The 6,474-nt window shown below is 41.0% G+C and overlaps 1 long non-coding RNA gene across 1 annotated transcript; it reads left to right on the forward strand.

The window, feature by feature from the left end:
• Positions 1–1,611: 1,611 nt before the first annotated feature.
• On the forward strand, positions 1,612–4,899 carry LOC133059722 (uncharacterized). The gene is made up of 2 exons (XR_009693607.1): positions 1,612–3,358; positions 4,084–4,899. It is a non-coding gene; the product is annotated as an uncharacterized LOC133059722 (long non-coding RNA).
• The last annotated feature ends 1,575 nt before the right edge of the window (positions 4,900–6,474 follow it).

The raw sequence follows: 6,474 nt of genomic DNA on the forward strand, positions 1-6,474 counted from the left end.
ATATTTCCCAGCATCAGGGTCTTTTCCAACGAATCAGTTCTTTGCATCAGGTGGCCAATGTATTGGAGTTTCAGCTTCAGCATAAGTCCTTCCAATGAATATTCAAGACTGATTTTCTTTAGGATTGACTGGTTTGCCCTCCTTGCAGTCTGTGGGACTCTCAAGAGTCTTCTCCAACACCACAGTTCAAAAGCATCAATTCTTTCTTTCTCAACTTTCTTTGTATTCTCAACTTTCTTTATAGTCCAACTGTACCTCCATACATGACTACTGGAAAGACCATAGCTTTGACTAGATGGACCTTTGTTGGCAAAGTAATGTCTCTGCTTTTTAATATGTCATTTGGTTAGTCATAAATTTTCTTCCAAGGACTAAGCGTCTTTTAATTTCACATCTGCAGTCATCATCTGCAGTGATTTTGGAGCCCAAAAACATAAAGTCTGTCACTTCCACTGTTTCCCCATCTATTTCCCATGAAGTGATGGGACCAGATGCCATGATCTTAGTTTTCTGAATGTTGAGTTTTAAACCAGCTTTTTCACTCTTCTCTTTCACTTTCATCAAGAGGCTCTTTAGTTCTTCACTTTCTGCCATAAGGGTGGTGTGATCTGCATATCTGAGGTTATTGATATTTCTCCCGGCAATCTTGATTCCAGCTTGTGCTTCATCCAGCACAGCATTTCTCATGATGTACTCAGCATATAAATTAAATAAGCAGGGTGACTATATACAGCCTTGATGTATTCCTTTCCCAGTTTGGAACCAGTCTGTTGTTCCATATCCAGTTCTAACTGTTGCTTCCTGACCTGCATACAGATTTCTCAAGAGGCAGGTCAGGTGTTCTGGTATTCCCATCTCTTTCAGAATTTATCCACAGTTTGCTGTGATCCACACAGTCAAAGGCTTTGGCATAGTCAGTGAAGCAGAAATAGATGTTTTTCTGGAACTTTCTTGCTTTTTCAATGATCCAACGAATGTTGACAATTTGATCTCTGGTTCCTCTGCCTTTTCTAAATCCAGCTTGAACATCTGGAAGTTCACGGTTCACATACTGTTGAAACCTGACTTGGAGAATTTTGAGCATTACTTTACTAGCATGTGAGATGAGTGCAATTGTGTAGTAGTTTGAGCATTCTTTGGCATTGCCTTTCTTTGGGATTGAAATGAAAACTGACCTTTTCCAGTCCTGTGGCCACTGGTAAGTTTTCCAAATTTGCTGACATATTGAATGCAGCACTTTCACAGCATCATCTTTTAGGATTTGAAATAGCTCAACTGGAATTTCATCACCTCCACTAGCTTTGTTTGTAGTGATGCTTCCTAAGGCCCATTTGACTTCACATTTCAGAATGTCTGGCTCTAGGTGAGTGATCATACCATCATGATTCTCTGGGTCGTGAAGATCTTTTTTGTATAGTTCTTCTGGTGTATTCTTGCCACCTTTTCTTAATATCTTCTGCTTCTGTTAGATCCATACTATTTCTGTCCTTTATTGTGCCCATCTTTGCATGAAATGTTCCCTTGGTATCTCTAATTTTCTTGAAGAGATCTCTAGTTTTTCCCATTCTATTGTTTTCCTCTATCTGCACTGATCACTGAGGAAGGCTTTCTTATCTCTCCTTGCTATTCTTTGGAATTCTGAATTCAAATGGGAATATCTTTCCTTTTCTCCTTTACTTTTTGCTTCTCTTCTTTTCACAGATATTTGTAAGGCCTCTTTAGACAGCCATTTTGCTTTTTGGCATTTCTTTTTCTTGGGGATGGTCTTGATCCCTGTCTCCTGTACAATGTCAGGAACCTCTGTCCATAGTTCTTCAGGCACTCTGTCTTTCAGATCTGATCCCTTGAATCCATTTCTCTCCTCCACTGTATAATTGTGAAGGATTTTATTTAGGTCATACCTGAATGGTCTAGTGGGTTTCCCTACTTTCTTCAATTTAAATCTGAATTTGGCAATAAGGAGTTCATTATCTGAACCACAGTATAGAGCTTCTCCATCTTTGGCTGCAAAGAATATAATCAATCTGATTTCAGTGTTGAGCATCTGGTGATGTCCATGTGTAAAGTCTTCTCTTGTGTTGTTGGAAGCGGGTGTTTGCTATGACCAATGCCTTCTCTTGGCAAAACTTTGTCCTACTTTATTCTGTACTCTAAGGCCAAATTTGTCTGTTACTCAAGGTGTTTCTTGACTCCCTACTTTTACATTCCAGTCTGCTATAATGAAAAGGACATCTTTTTTGGGTATTAGTTCTAGAAGCTCTTGTAGGTCTTCATAGAACCGTTCAACTTCAGCTTCTTCAGCATTCCTGGTCAGGGCATAGACTTGGATTACTGTGACATTGAATGGCTTGCCTTGGAAATGAACAGAGATCATTCTTTCGTTTTTGAGATTGCATCCAAGTACTGCATTTCAGAGTCTTTTGTTGACTATGATGGCTACTCCATTTCTTCTAAGGGATTCTTGCCCACAGTAGTAGATATAATGGTCATCTGAGTTAAATTTACCCATTTAAGTGAATGGGTGAATCCATTTTAGTTCACTGATTCCTAAAATGTTGATGTTCACTCTTGCCATCTCCTGTTTGACCACTTCCAGTTTGCCTTGATTCATGGACCTAACATTCCAGGTTCCTGTACAATATTGCTCTTAACAGCATCAGACTTTGCTTCTATCACCAGTCACACCCACAATAGGGTTTTGTTTTTGCTTTGGCTTGTCTCTTCATTCTTTCTGGAGCTATTTCTCCATTGATCTCCAGTAGCATATTGGGCACCTACCGACCTGGGGAGTTCATCTTTCAGTGTCCTATCTTTTTGCCTTTTCATACTGTTCATGGGGTTTTCAAGGCAAGAATACTGAAGAGGTTTGCCATTCCCTTCTCCAGTGGACCACGTTTTGTCAGAACTCTACACCGTGACCCGTCCGTCTTGGGTGGCCCTAACAGGGCATGTCTCATAGTTTGATTGAGTTAGACAAGGCTGTGGTCCATGTGATCAGATTGATTAGTTTTCTGTGATTGTGGTTTTCAGTCTGTCTGCCCTCTAATGGAGAAGGATAAGAGGCTTATGGAAGCTTCCTGATGGGAGAGACTGACTGAGGTGGAAGCTGGATCTTGTTCTGATGGGAGGGGCCATGCTCAGTAAATCTTTAATCCAATTTTCTGTTGATAGGTGGAGCTGTGTTCCCTCCCTGTTATTTACCTGGGGCCAAATTATGGTGGAGGTAATGAAGATAATGGCGACCTCCTTCAAGAGGTCCCATGCAGGCCCTTCTGGACTCAGTGCCCCCAACCCTGCAGCAGGCCACCACTGACCCACGCCTCTGCTGAGACTCCTGGACACTCCCAGACAAGTCTGGGTCAGTCTCTTGTGGGGTCACTGCTCCTTTCTCCTGGGTCCTGGGGCACACGAGGTTCTGTTTGTGCCCTCCAAGAGTCTGTTTCCCAGGCCTGTGTAAGTTCTGGCAGCTCTATGGTGAGGTTAATGGTGACCTTGTCCAAGAGGCTTATGCCATCCATGCCCAGGTCTGCTGCACCCAGAGCCCCTGCCCCTGCAGCAGGCCACTGCTGACCCGTCACTCCACAGGAGACACTCAAACACAGTTCTGTCTCAGTCTCTGTGGGGTCTCTGGGTCCTGGAGCGCACAAGGTTTGTTTGAATCCTCTAAGCATCTCTGGCGGGAATAGGGTTTGATTCTAAATGTGAATTTGCCCCTCCTGCCGTCTTGCTGGGGCTTCTCCTTTGCCCTTGGACATGGGGTATCTCCTCACAGCCGCTCCAGCGATGCGCAGCCACCGCTCTAGCGCCTACTGCTTGCTGGCTATTATCCAGAGACACCTCAGAATCCACATTATGAAACGAAACTTATGTTACCGCTCAGACTGGTTCCTCTGCCGAGTCTCTGTCTGGTTAGTTATGCTAGAAACCCAGTAGTCACTGTTAGCTCTGTCGTCACCCCCTATATCTCATCAGACACCAAGCCCGATGTTCTCCCTTCCTCAGTATTTTTCTCATCTTTTTTCCCACTCCTATTGCCATTTCTCTGGTTTAGACTTTTGTCATCTTTATTGTGTTCTGTTACAGTGGCCCAACTATAAACTTCACAAATGATTCTAAGTTTAAAGCCAACACTGCAGTCCTGGCCACATGCAACAGTAGCTGTGTGATTCCTTGACCTGGTCCGACCTTTCCCTGGTAATACCATTTTGGAAGACATAACTTAAAAAAGAAAGAAAGAAGTCCAAAAACTTTGACATTGTAAAAACATTATAAATAATGAAAATTTAAAATGCTGAGACACCCTAGAATGAATATTGATAAGCAAATGGTGTTAAGTATATGATGTGTACTAGAGTACCCAGTAGATAGTAGATAAATATTTATTGAGTAACCAAATGAGTGCAGCCTGTAGATATAGAGATAACAGTAGCCATAAGAGATAACAGGTTGTGGATATGAAGTGTTAGGTGGGGAAGGAAGGGGTGAATTAGGAGTTTGGAATTAACGTATATACCCTATTATATATAAAGTAGATAATCAACAGGTACCTACTGTATAGCAGAGAATTCTACTCAGTATTTTGTAATAACTTGAAAGGGAAAAGACTCTGAAAAAGAGTTCTTATATATATATTCAGGTATTTATGTATAACTGAATCATTGTGTTATACACCTGAAACTAACACAATATTGTAAGTCAACTATGCTTCAATTAAAAAAAGAAAGAATGTTAGATGAGAAAAAAGATCCCACTCTGTAAGAATGTCTCCTATATTGAGACAAATCAGGGTGTGTTATGGATATACTGCCTGTCTCTCTCTGAAGGTGAATAAAAAATCAAAATACCACATCAGTCATATCACTGGTACTTCTTGAAAATAAATGCTGTTTACTGCCTCAAGTCACTTGGTGTGCCTAAGATGTTTCATTAGCTGGGGTCCCTTATTCTAGCTCTTGTGATTTTTAGATCTGTAATCTTGATGTCTTAAACCCAGCTGGAGAGCTAGCATCTCCTTGTCAGTGAGCACTGCTTTCTCCTATAAAGAGGGTGGGGACTAAATCTTACTACATGGGGCTTCACCAGCCAGAATGTGGGGGAAATGCTAATATGTGGCTCAAGAAGTCTGTCCAGGAAATTTTCTGCACTCTGCCAAGCTATGCATACAGTTTCTTAAAGCCCAACAACATAAAGTGAATTTAATTAGTTGTAATCAAAATGTTCTTTCTATGAAGTTATTTAAGGTTGTACTTTTTTTTTCCTAATGACCCCGTGCTTTGAGTAAAAGTATGATTATTACTCATGCTTTGAGTAGAGATATGAGTGTTAAGAGCTTATTTTCAAACATATCTGCTAGTACACTATAATTCACAAGCTGGACCAGTGTATTCCCACAGCTAATGTCAAATAATGGTGGTATTTTTTTTCCAGGCCCAAGAAAATTTGATAGAAAGAATTTTGTCAATTTTATGTTTCTTCTCCATAAATGTTAAAACTGGCTCCCAAAATTTAAAAGTAATAAAGAAGCATCAGGGGAGTGTTTGAGCTTCCCTGGTGGCTCAGATGGTAAAGAATCTGCCTGCAACGCAGGAGACCTGGGTTCAATCCCTAGGTTGGGAAGATCTCCTAGAGAAGGAAAAGGCTATCTACTCCAGGATTCTGGCCTAGAGAATTCCATGGACTGTATAGTCTACGGGGTTGCAAAGAGTCGGACATAACTGACAAAGAGTCGGACATAATAAGTTAGACTTTCACTTTCACTTTTCACCTTCAGGGGAGTGTTTGGCTAGCTGAATGTTCTTGATCTAATAACTTGTCTTTGTGACCATTAATGTTCACTGTGGTTTTTATTTTCTGCTAGTAAATTGTTTCTTGTTCGTCAAATTGAATTAAATGTGTCACCATCATGGTGGCAACAAAGGACAACTTGATTCCTAGATGCTCCACCACTGGCCTAGGTGTCTGTGTGAAATGTAAATTATAAACTCGAGATGTTGTTATGTAACTCATGCAGACTGTTATACTCATAGGCGCTATTTAATGAAAATAAGTCTTGGTAATGGAAGAATAAACCCAAGTTCAGATAGTCCCTGGCTTATGCCTATACCATAAAGAACTTTGGAAAAGCCATGGAAGAATGTGCCCCGGTTTGGGGCACTCAACCTGAAGTAAGATTTTCCTCTTGTTTCCCCAGCCTGAGGCACAAGGCAGGGCCTTACCAAGACCCTTGGGTTCTGACTGTATTACCTGCTCTAAGTGCTGTGCATTGTCTTGAAGTTACTGAGGATGAGATACAATTTGGTGAGTATTTTAAGAACACATAAATACCCAATCAAGGACTGTTTGATACGCTATGAGATCACAGAAAACTATCAGAGGAAAGGCAAGAATATTTTCACAAAGAGATGATATTTGAACTAAGCCTTGGAAAGCATAGATTTGTCTGCTGAATGTCAGGTAAGGGATGGGAAGAAAGTA

The sequence above is a fragment of the Dama dama genome, chromosome 1 (genome assembly GCF_033118175.1).
Source record: "Dama dama isolate Ldn47 chromosome 1, ASM3311817v1, whole genome shotgun sequence".
NCBI classification, from domain to species: domain Eukaryota; kingdom Metazoa; phylum Chordata; class Mammalia; order Artiodactyla; family Cervidae; genus Dama; species Dama dama.